Below are 12,878 nucleotides of genomic sequence, written 5' to 3'. Positions count from 1 at the left end.
TATGGGCTCAATCAGCTCTTTAAGCTTAGCTTAGCTTAGCATTTCCCGGTGGCCTTGCCTGCTGCCACTGTAATTTTGGCCTGCTGCCTCCATCCCCCCACCCCACTTTTCATAAATATTGCGCTGGACATAGGTGAATATTTTCAAGTTGTCTTAGATCAGCATTTTTTTTCATTGAATAAACATCTACTCTTTTTTTTTAAGTAAATACTGTAATTTTACAAATCACCTACACTGTAAACAGTCACCAGTTAAACAGTCGACCCTTTTTTAACCCAATCAGCTGACCTCTAAATCAGAGGGAGCACTTTTAGCTTAGCTTAGCATAAATCATTGAATCCTATTAGACCATTAGCATCTTGCTCCAAAATAAAAAAAAATGTTTTGGTAATTTTTTTAATTAAAACTTGAATCTCCTGTAGTTACATCATCTACTAAAGGTCATGCTGAAGTACATTTTTGTATCTTGTTTTTTTTTTCCGCAACATTCTGGCTTATTATGCACTGTTTGTCACAAAATTATCTGTGGCTCATATGACAGCATTTTGTATTTTGCTTTTTGTTTGTACGGTGGCTCTGAACTATCAAAACACCTTTTTTGGGTGCTAAATAATTTATTATGACGGACAAAAGTTTAGGAGGCAGTGTGTCAAAAAGATTTACACAACATGACGTCGAATTTATTTTTTAACGTGCGAAAATTACAGACGAAAATTTCAGATTAAGTGTGCAATAACCTTAAGCCTGACAAAAAAATGAAACATTGTCTATTTTTTTAAACGTACGTATTTTACAATTTATCAATTTAGTGGCTAATTCGTACAAATTCGTACAAGTTCAGTTGTACGAAAATGTACGATTTTAAAAAGGAGGCGTGGCACCCCTAACCCAAACCGTCATTGGGTGATGAGCAAATCTTACTAAACTGTACAAATTAGATTACGAATTCATACGAATTAGCCACTTAATTAAAAAAGTTACGAGTTGCCGTGATATCGCATTGGATTTCCAGCATAATAATCAAGGAACTGTGCGGTCATACCACGGCTGTAGCAGATGCAGTTATATTGCACAGTGCCTAAAAATAGTCCCTAGTAACAGTGCTCCATAAAATCATTGCACCTGCTTGCAGCCAGATTTTAATCACAGAAGATGAAATTAGGGGAGAAAGCTCAAAACACTGAGAACTTCGCTTTATAAAAAGCACCTATTTCTCCATAAGTATGGCGTTCATAAGTATGGTGTTCTAACCCGGTTAACAGCCATAGAAACTTAACTATGAAGATGTCCATTATATGCTTTTAGTCTCCTGCAGTGGAGCGAATTTGTCGTTCATCTTTCCATCACAGCCAGACTGCAGTGCATCAGGATCTTCCTATCATCGCTTATTCGCAGCATGTCCTACTGTTTCTCCTCAGGTGTTCTCCCTATTGCGGTAATGCATAATGCATGTTCTCCCTGTATGAACTCTAGGCTCAGTGTCCCAGAGCAACCTCCTCCTCCTGCACTGCTCTGTGATTGGCAGCTGTTCCAGGCCCAAACCACGGACAGCACAGTGTTTCTGACTGCAGAAGACCTTGTGAACATGCAAAGGCTCTCCTCGTGAGAGGGAATATTTTAACGTGAGCGGCAGGGCTTTTGAAGTCCACTTTGATAGAGCATGTTTGAGTTTTAAAGCTCTCTATTTCAGCTCAGAATGCATTACGTGGCTTTTAAAGGTGACATCTGATGTCGGTGTTTACAATGATGTGTGAAATGGTAAACAAAAGTCTTCTTTTAGCACTGCAGAGTTGAATATCATTTGCAAAGCCACTGTTGCAGAGCTTGAGTCAAAATGATTAGCCCTGCTGTGATTTTTTTATTTCTTTTTTCCTTCCAAATATTTCCCAAATGATGATTAACAGGGCAAGGATTTTTTTCACAGTATTTCCTACAATATTTTTACTTCTGGAGAAAGTCTTCTTTGATTTATTTTGATTAGAATAGAAGCTTTTTTTAATTTTTTAAATCCCATTTTAAGGTCAATATTATTAGACCCTCATCAGCAATATATATGAGCAATATCACACCGAAGTGCGATGTAGCTGTATTTCGGCTCTGGTGGGAGGCATGCGTTGCAGCTGAGTGTTTTAGTGTCCCACCAGTGACGATATACAGCCATCTCACTGATACTGGTGTGATATTGCATTCATACAACAGTTCGACGGCATAATCATGTATATAAAAAAGAACAGCAGAAACCGTTGCTCAAAAACACGTCACTTGCACACAACAAAGCTAGTATTTGAATGATTCTCTAGCGTAATATCTAAAGTGATGACAAACCAGTGATTTTGCTGACATTTTAAGATGAACTGCTTTAACCCATTTACTGCACAAAATGTCATCAGTATACAGAGATATTTCCCAGTATTTCTCTGTTGCAATTGATAGATCACAATAGTACTATGGTGTAAATACAGCACTACAACATACAAAATAGAGGGATGGACTTAAAAAAAATAATTTACCTGTTTAATAATGATTTGATCAGCTGTAAATCATGCTGATCTTGTGGATGAACATCGCCAACCGTCTTTGCTCGAGGACAGGCTAATGGGCGCTGATGTGCTGTTTCTCAAAAATTATAATATAATAATTTTAATTAATATTTTTAAAATAGGCACTATCCCTATAAATAAACTGCATAGTTGCAATCTAAACAACTACATTCTCGGCTAAAAAAAGCCTCAAAAGTAGTTTCTGTAGTCCAACAGCAGCAATATTTTTCAAAGTGTAGTGTCCTTTCCTTGTTGCTGCATGTGGGTGGAGTAATACACAAGGGTGAAGGGTTAAGAGGATGGATGAGTGCTGTTACTGGCAGAATATCGCATGGCTATCAGCCAATCAGATTCAAGTTTTGTCTGGTTTTTGAATCTGATTGGCTGATAGCTGTGCTATATATATATATATATATATATATATATATATATATATATATATATATATATATATATATATATATAACCCAAATGTTTTTTGATGGATATAAACTATTGTTAGGCATGTAAATACAATAATTTAGTAAAACACTAATTTTATTAAAAAAACATGAAAAATTACATAATGGAACTTCAAATTTAAGCTTAAAATTTTATTCTCCCTCTTCCCAGTATTTAAAAAGTTAAGTGGAATCAAAAATAAGTAATGAAAAATATATAATTTTTATGACTGCAATTATTGAAATAAAAAACAAAAAATCACTTGTTACTCTCAGGCCTTCGTCAGTTTCAGTGTTATTTTTTTTTTATCTACGAAAGATCCCTGGACTTTATGAACACCATATAAACTGTACTTTCAGTATTTTTAATGTCAAATTCTGCTGTTGTTTTTGTTTTGCATGAGATTTATACTAATTTCTGTACTCTTAATTTTTGACTTTTGGACTTTGTTGTCGTGGACTTTGTTCACATATTGCACCAAGTGAAAGTTTTGACTACTCACAAACAATGCTCTTTTTTTATTATAAAACCATTTCAGATAACCCAACTGGCACTTTGATGTCAAAATGACATCAAATTGACATTAAATAACATGTTAATAATGCTTATTTATTTGATGTCAAAACCTTGGCTATTTAACATCCACATCCACTACCAAAATAACGACAAGAAGTATTATAATAAACAAAAGTTTTATTAATCTGAAATAACGAATTGACACTGGATATTTGATCTGCATCTGTGTGAAAAAACACATCCAAAATCAATTAAAGGATAAACTAATTGATTTTTTTTATGCTTTTTTTGTCACACTAATATAAGATGTCAATTTGATGTCCCTTTGACATTAGTAAATGGACATCAAATTGATTTACATTTTTACACGTTTATTTATGCCAGTATGACATCAAAGTGCCCGGAAAGTTCCAACTTAACATATTTCTACTTCCTGTCTATCCCTTTGAGAAGTTCCTGTTTTCTTTCTTCAAGAGCTGCAGGTAATGAACACATCACCGTCCGAGACTCAAAATTTCTTATGACGTGTTGTGTCGACTCACTTTAGGCGGATGGGAGTTTGAAGGACGCATCGCCATCGCTCTGTACTTCCCGCATATCAATTAATATGCAAATCAGGGCGTTTTACTCAAGGCAATCAAGTAGACGCCTCACTGACTTTTTTCCCCTTTTAATGTCTTTTTGATGTCACACCCAATGAGTTTCAACAGACCAATTAGGAGTTTTAACGCCTCGCTAATATGAAAGATCATATTCCTGCTCTTGCTCCTGTACAAGCACACATACACATGCCCTCCTGTTGAATTATATAAGGAGCGCTCTGGTTTTTTTTTCCACCTTGTCACTCATAAATGCACTTTTTGTGATAAAGGCCCTCGAGCGATTGCTCACTTCAGTGGTTCGGTTGCTGTCAGCTTTACTTTTTTGCGTTTCAGTTTGGGCTTGTCATCAAATATATGCTGAGGTTATGCTCTGCTGCCTCATGGGATTTTGCCCCCGCTCTCAACCCCCCAACTTTGGCCAATATGTAGGTGAGTTTAAAGGGTTAGTTTGTTTAAAAAAAGTCTTAAATTGTTAAGAAATTAAGGTTTTTGAGGAACACATACAGGGTTTTTTCTCAAAATAATGTGCTTCTTTGGTTGTTGAGTGGTTTGAACTTCCAAACCGCAGTTTCAAAGGCTGCTACATGATCCCAGCTGAGGAATGAGTAATAGATATACACTTTTAAATCACAAAACATGGGCAAAACATGTGAATAGTAGGAGATTGAAACAATTTTTCTTCATAAACTGACATATAGTAAACATCGCACTCCTGTGACTAAATTATACACAACAAAAGTCTTGTTGCCTATCCAAGTTTTAGGTACAACAATTAATAACTTGATTTCTAGTTGATCATTTGGTATCAGAAATGGCTTATATGAAAGCCAAAGGCCTCTAGATTACGCTTATTTTACCAAAATAAAGAGACTACCATTAGCTTGGACAACTGCATCTATGCTTCTCTGCAACGACTCAAATTACTTAAACTCTGCGGACCCGGTACCGGGTCCGTGACGTCATCGACTTTCGCTTTAAGATTTAAAGGGCTAGCATTGCACCAGACCCCCGTAAGTGGTGTCGTTTGAAAGTGTAGAATCTATATTTTATGCACATATGCATCACTTTGGTTTTTATTCTACTGTATAAAAGTTATTTACACTTAAATACACAGTATTTTGGATACCCGAGCTGGGTATTTCACATTGGTTCATTTTCTTTTTTTCTTTTTTTTAATTAGAATATGCAAAAAGGTACATAAATTGGGATCATACAAATACAAAAAACATCAACAAAAAACCATAACGAAACAACAATAAAAAAAAATAATAAAAAAAAAACAATATAGTCAGGTACAGTAAATGAATCTAGTCTCGCAGATATAAGTAAAACAGATACAGAAGAAACCAGTCAGAGTTAGGGAGTAACAACTATGTTTAGTAATGTATAATAGAAATAATGACAGTAAAAAGAAAGAAAGGACAACAGTAATAATAAATGAAAATGATAATAAATCACAAGTACACAAGAACATTGGTTCATTTTCATATTTTTTTATATGACACATGTACAAGTTATAGCTCAAATGAAAGCTCTTGCCGGTGCTCATACAGTTCTAGCATTCTTTTTACTGAATTATATTCATATGCCAAACAGTTGTTGAATGAATTGTGGTGTTTCCATGGCGCAGAAATGTAAACAATACATTCATGATCACTAAGCAGCCCCAGATAGCACAGACAGCTCTCATCTCTTACCTTATGCTGTGCGCTTCAGGGCCATTCTCCTCTGTTTTTGAGGTGATGTGCATAAGTAATCCTTTTATATGTCTTATGTGGTCTAAACACAGTGAATTATGTTTAATCAAACAAAAGAATAGTGAAATATGTAAACTAGGATCGGTCTCTGTGGCTTGTACAGCCCCTCTCATCAGTTGGAATACAATACATTTTGTATAGATTATGGTGGAGACATTTTTCTTTTTTCCTATGATTACAGACATGTGCAGGAACCACCAAAATTAATTACAGCACGCTAAACCACACAGAACCTAAAAGGTACACTTTCAAATTTGAGTTTATAAAAACAAAATACAAAAAGCGGCTGTTTTTTTTAGGTGTTTTAAACACTTTCAATAGTGTTTTATGAAAATTCAAAGGGTTTTCTTTAAAATGATACCAATTTTTTGCATTTACATCTCTGCATGTGGATTTGGGAAGCTTTTAAATTTGGGTAGGAAAACTCCAGGCCGAAATCCCCAAATAACAGCAGAGTTTAAGTGGTTAATAAAGTCATCTGGATATCTTCTGAATATCCTTCAACAGAAGAAGGAAATTTGTGAAAGTTTAGAATCAGTGGATAGTACTGTCGCCTCACAGCGAGAAGGTTGCTGGTTCAAGTCCTGGCTGGGTCATTTGACATTTCTGTGTGGAGTTTGCATGTTCTCCCCATGTTGGCGTGGATTTCCCGCACAGTCCAAAGACATGCACTATAGGTGAATTAAATAAACTAAATTGGCCAAATATATGTGCGTGAATTAGTGTATGTTTGCCAGTACTGGGTTGCAACTGGAAAGGCATCCGCTGTGTAAAACATGCTGGATAAGTTGGTGGTTCTTTCCGCTGTGGTGACCGCTGAGAAACAAAGGGACTAAGCTGAAGAAAAATGAATGAAAGTGAATTAATCCTTTAACTGATTCCATTCTTTCTGAATCTTGTGTTAATGGAAAATCTGTCCTATTCTGGAGCAAAAATTGCAGCCCGAGGCGTATACTTCCAGGGGGGTTTTCTGTAGATGTTACTAGCACACACACACACTTTTCACAACAGGCGTTCTTCATTTCAGTAGTGAGTATCTTGAGCCTGTAGCCTGAAGCCACGATGCTAATGCCCTTTATCGATATTTGTCATCGTTACACTAGCTTGATATGCGTCTCGCAGCGTGAAGAAGACAATATGCGCTCGTCTCTTCGTGTGTGGGTACCTTTGCCCTGGCAGATAGTGAGGGGAATGATGGAAAGAATAGGCATTTGAAGTAAACAAGAAAAACAAACCAAGGGAACGCAACGGAACATGAAAAAGACTGGTTAATTGAAAATTGCGGGGTGCTTTATCTCTGTAGCTGTGGGCGGGATCCTTTTTGAAGTCTCGCCTCCTTGGGGAATCGTCTAGTGTTCGGGATTAGACACGCAGCATGTCTCTGTGTATGCGTGCGTGTGTGTGTGGAGTCCCAATCCTGTTGGCACTCTGGCCTGATAGATGCTATTTCCCATAATCCCTCAGTCACTCTCGAGTATACTGTGTCGGAGTTTGATTTCCTTCAGTTTGGAGTGTTTTGTCGGTTATGCGCGCATCCTGATTTCATTATTTAACATCAGCATAATGCTCATCATGAGCCAGTGCATTTCTCAGCTAGGTCAGTGCTTTGGGATGCAGATTTTATACATTGGATATACATTAGCATAACTTGACATTTTTGCTAAAATTGTGCACAGTACAGTGCTAGGCAATTATATTAGATTTGCACTGACAGTCCCAGTTGTTTCAGCCAAGACATCTATGTTTAGGTGTATGCAAAACAGCTACTGGTTGAGTTCTTTTGGCATGTTTTTGAATTATGAGACCCTGCAAGTTAGTTATATATATTACACAGTAATTATTTTTTTTTTCTTAAATAGGATATTGAAGCAATCATGATTATTTTCACCAGCAGAGGGGGCTATGAGGTATACCAAATATGGGAAACCATTCACTGAATTAACGGTTTGATTCAGTTCATGATTTTGATATTACATGTCCAGGAAAATGCTGACTTGTTATTAAATGTATGAGTTTTTAGTCCCAAAAATTATGTTGTTGTGTAAACGACCACGCAAAATGTATAAAAAGTGTCCCATTTTTGTCTGAAAATGTTGTCATGTAAACAAACGTACAAGAAGTATAGAAATATTGCTGTGCAAACGAACAGACAAAACATAAGTGACACGTTTTTAGCTGAAACTTATGTTAAAACACAGGCAAAACATATAAAAAGCTTTGGCTTGGCCCACATGCCCCATGAATTACGGGTCTGGCTTCCATACAAGGGCCAACATGGACCATATCTGGGCCTAGTCTCAGCCAAGTTAACAACGATATTTGGGCTTGAACTGGGCCAGATATGTTGGTGTGTCAAGGCTGAAATGAGTTTGATAAACCCATGAAGCATTTTGAGTTATGGCCATGCTTATTCTCGAAGTGACCTGATTGGTCGAATTTTTTCTTTATTAAAAAATACTTTAAATGTATTTTAAAAGTTGGTCAATATAGGCCGAACTTATATGGCCCACATATACATTTTTAACATCTTGTCCAAATACTACACCCAAGTGTGCCACCTCTGCCAAACCAGTGCCATGTTTGCCCCACATGCTGTATGCCAGTGGCAGTCGAATGCCCGCTGTGCCAGCTTTAAGCCAAATCTGGGCCAGAATTATTTGCTACCTGGCATGTGTCTTGGATACTTCTGCCCATCAAATAACCCTAAAAGATCTGCTAGTGAGGTAAGACTTAAACCGGTGGACCCCCTAACTGATGACCACTCTGTTTCTCAACCACGTCCCTTGAAGACCATCAGCTCTGCACATTTCCCCTTAACCAAACACACCTGATATAGATTGTCAGCTCAATAGCAGACACTGAAACACCTGTAATGGGTGTAACAGACAAAGGAGACATCCAAAATATGCAGTGTTGGTGGTCCTCCAGGAGCGTGGTTGAGAAACACTGACCTATACCAGCTTTAGCAGTCCACAGGGCCAATAACACTGATGAAAAACAAAATACAAATCAAAGTTTGAGAGATAGGAGATGTCTGATAGTAGATAGTATCTCACGGCAACTCGTAACTTTTTGATTTAGTGGCTTATTCGTATGATTTCGTACGATCTAATTCGTACAATTTAGTACAGTTTGCTCATCCCCCAATGACGGTTGGGTTTAGGGGTGGGGTTAGGTGCCACGCCTCCTTTTTAAAATCGTACAATTTCGTACGACTGAACTGATACGAATTTGTACGAATCAGACACTAAACTGGCAAAACGTAAATTGCTTACATTTTCTCCTGAGATCAGGCTGGTTTCCCCACAGTCCAAAGACATGCGCTATAGGTGAATTGAATATAAAACATATATGGAATAGTTGGTGGTTCATTTGTGTTATATTTATATATTTAGAAAAAATTATACACCTTAAGTGTAAATACTAATCTGCACAAAATGTTTTGCTTGATTAACTTTCAAAAAATAAATAAATAAAATAAATCAATCTGTTGATATGACATTTTAAAAAGTTCCTTATTAGGTGTGTTAATTATAGTTATTTATTCAGATTGAACAAATTTTGTTTAGATTTTTTAAATACTCAATATTTTAAATATATTCATTCATTCATTTTCTTATCGGCTTAGTCCCTTTATTAATCTGGGGTCGCCACAGTGGAATGAACCGCCAACTTATCCAGCACGTTTTTACGCAGCGGATGCCCTTCCAGCCGCAACCCATCTCTGGGAAACATCCACACACACACACATTCACATACATCCAAACTATCCTCTTAATGCACAAAGATTAAAAAAATTGTGCAGATGTTCTCTGAGGAAGTAAAATAATTCATTTGCAACTACTAAAACATATTTTCCCATCAAAAACACATTATTAATGGTTTTTATCTTTTGTATAACTTCTCCATTCTCTTTTCCTCCTCTTCTGTCTGTTTGACCCATCAGCTCAGACAAGAGTTTAAAGGTTGGCCAAAATTGCTGAGAATCACCTTGCTTTTTCTCATCTGTACCTGTTAGACCTGAGTTTGTTTGTCTCCTCCATTCACTCACACCTGCTGCTCCCTCCTCCTCCACCTCAGCTGTGTCATTTTATTCTTCTTCTACACTGATTCATTGGATTTACTAACTATTTAAACTTTTTTCTTCTTACGTTTTAAGGATAAACAATTACAAACAATGAATGGGTTGAATTTAACTAATTAATTTAAACATTACTAAATTGAATGTTTGTTTAAATTTAGCCCATAGAAATTGCTTGCAACCATTCATTAATTTCTTTTCAGCTTAGTCCCTTTATTAATCTGGGGTTGCCACAACAGAATGAACCACCTGTTTGCAACCACTCGCATTAAAAAAGTTTAGTAAATTTTTCCATTCATTCATTCATTCATTCATTCATTCATTCATTCATTCAATTATTCATTCATTCATTTTCTTTTTGGCTTAGTCCCTGTATTAATCAGGGGTTGCTACGGCAGAATGAACCACCTGCTTGCAACCACTAGCCTTAAAAAAGTTGAGTAAATCCAATGAATCATTTTTTTTCATTCATTCATTCATTTTCTTTTCGGCTTAGTCCCTTTGTTTATCAGGGGTCACCACAGTGGAATGAATCTGCCTGTTTGCAACCACTTGCCTTAAAAAAGTTTTGTAAATCCAATGAATCATCTTATTCATTCATTCATTCATTCATTCATTCATTCATTCATTCATTCATTCATTCATTTTCTTCTTGGCTTAATCCCTTTTTTAATCAGTGGTTGCCATAGCGGAATGAAAACTGCTTGCAACCACTTGCCTTAAAAAAGTTAAGTAAATCCAATGAATCATCTTTTTCATTCATTCATTCATTCATGTTTTTTTTGGCTTAGTGCCTTTATTAATCAGGGGTTGCCACAGCGGAATGAACTGCCTGTTTGCAACCACTTGCCTTAAAGCGGTTTAGTAAATCCAATGAATATTTTTTTTTCATTTATTTATTTTCTTTTTGGCTCAGTGCCTTCATTAATCAGGGGTCGCCACAGCGGAACGAACTGCCTGTTTGTAACCACTTGCCTTAAAAGAGTTTAGTAAATCCAGTGAATATTTTTTTTTCAGTGTAGTTTAAAAACTTTATTACAGGTTAAACAACTCCACTTATCGGTATTTAATACAAAAATATGATTTAAAAAATGTGTAAAGTGAAGGTCCTCATCCAAAACAGAACATAAAACACCTTCAGTAGACCACACCAAATATTCTCCAATGTACTTTTGTAAAACTTAAAATCAATTAACAATCTTTATTCATTCATTTTCCTTGGGCTTAGTTCTTTTATTTATCAGGGGTCGCCACAGCGGAATAAACCGCCAACTTATCAATTCATTCATTCATTTTCTTTTCGGCTTAGTCCCTTTATTAATTAGGGGTTGCCACAGCGGAATGAACCGACAACTTACGCAGTGGATGCCTTTCCAGCTGCAACCCATCACTGGGAAACATCCATACACAGACACTCTCATTTACACTACAGCCAATTTAGCTTACCTAATTCACTTATAGGAAACCGGAGAACCTGTAAGAAACCCACGGCAACACAGGGAGAACATGCAGACTTCACACAGAAATGCCAACTGACCCAGCCAAGGCTCGAACCAGCGACCTTCTTGCTGTGAGGTGATTGTGGATGCCACCATAACGCCCAATTTACTTCTGTAAAATCAATTTACAATCTTCATTTATTTCTTTTCTTTGGGCTTAGTCCCATTATGTATCAGGGGTCACCACAGCGGAATGAACCGCCAACTTATTCAGCATATGTTTTACACAGCGGATGCCCTTCCAGCAGCAACACTGGGAAACATCCACAAACTCATTCACACACACTCAAACACTACAGCCAATTTAGTTTATTTAATTCCCCTATAGTGCATGTCTTTAGACTGTGGGGGAAACCAGATCACTCAGAAGAAACCCAGGCCAACACAGGGACCAGCCAGGACTCGAACCAGCGACCTTGTTGTTGTGCTAACCTGCACCATTTTGTCGCCCGATTAACAACCTTGACTGAGATGATTCATTCTGTTCAGTTTTCTCTTTTAGTAAATAGATAAGTAATAAGTAAACAGTAATAGATATTTTGCTTATCCCAACAATGAAACTCAATAAATAAATCTTGACCAAATGAATCCTTTAAAACATCAAATAATTACATCAGTAAAAAATTAGTCCATATATATAAGAGAGAGGGAGGATGGCCCACTTCTTTTTACTATCTATTTGTGTTTTAATTATAGAAAGTTCACTAAGACTAAAAAAGGCATCTGTTCAGTTTCTTCAAAAGCAAAGCGAGAATGAGCGGGAAAAAAAACAAAGAGGAAGATGACAGACGCGAGAGATGCTGACAGAGAGAGTGAGACCGTCGAGGTGACGGAGAATCGAAGAGGCGTCAAACACGAGAAAAGGAGAAAAACTTCTGAACCAAAGGAGAAAATGAAACGTTAGAGGAAAGGTTTGTGCTGTGCTCGAAAGTATTTCATGTGTGAGGTTTGTTATTTTTAACACAATCAGCGCTTAATTTGAACATGTCTTAAAGGCACAGTTCATCCGAAATTGAAAATGCCGTTAGAATTCACACACCCTCCATTTTGTTCAAGGATTGCAATGTTGGAAGCGCATTGACTTACTATGGTTGTCAAAGGCTGTTTTTAACATTCTTTACAATAAAAGACATTCATAAAGGTTTGGAATCACTTAAGGTTAAAGGAAGTTTTGTTGTTATGGATGTTTTTGTTAAACTATATTTATAAACAGAATCAATCTTGATAACTGATATGCGCTAATCAATATAGAACATTTTTTTTGTGAGACTTTACTACAATTATTAAGGTTTTTACATTAGTAGACTACTGTGAGTGGAAGGTTTAGGATTTGGGTTTGTGTAGAGGTTAATAAAACACAATTTAATAAGTAATTTAATCAATAAAAGGGTCGCTAACTTCCGGCTGCAGCTGTATGCCCTCAAGCAACGACCGGGGGAACC

The 12,878-nt window shown here is 36.6% G+C and overlaps 1 protein-coding gene and 1 long non-coding RNA gene across 8 annotated transcripts in view; both read left to right on the top strand.

Annotated features, from left to right (window-relative positions):
* The window catches only part of golim4a (golgi integral membrane protein 4a), an 836,478-nt gene that overhangs the window by 253,201 nt on the left and 570,399 nt on the right, over positions 1–12,878 (top strand). The window lies entirely within an intron of this gene.
* LOC103909111 (uncharacterized) overlaps positions 10,956–12,878 on the top strand; it is a 90,187-nt gene continuing 88,264 nt past the window's right edge. For all 6 annotated transcript variants that reach the window (XR_015514622.1, XR_015514623.1, XR_015514625.1 and 3 more), the window contains exon 1: positions 10,956–12,347. This is a non-coding gene — a long non-coding RNA (uncharacterized LOC103909111). The remainder of the gene's footprint in view (positions 12,348–12,878) is intronic.

The sequence above is a fragment of the Danio rerio genome, chromosome 18, assembly GCF_052040795.2.
Source record: "Danio rerio strain M-AB ecotype USA chromosome 18, GRCz13ab, whole genome shotgun sequence".
NCBI classification, from domain to species: Eukaryota; Metazoa; Chordata; class Actinopteri; order Cypriniformes; family Danionidae; genus Danio; species Danio rerio.
Note: the sequence above shows the minus strand (reverse complement) of the source record. Positions and strands in the feature narration are given on the sequence as shown.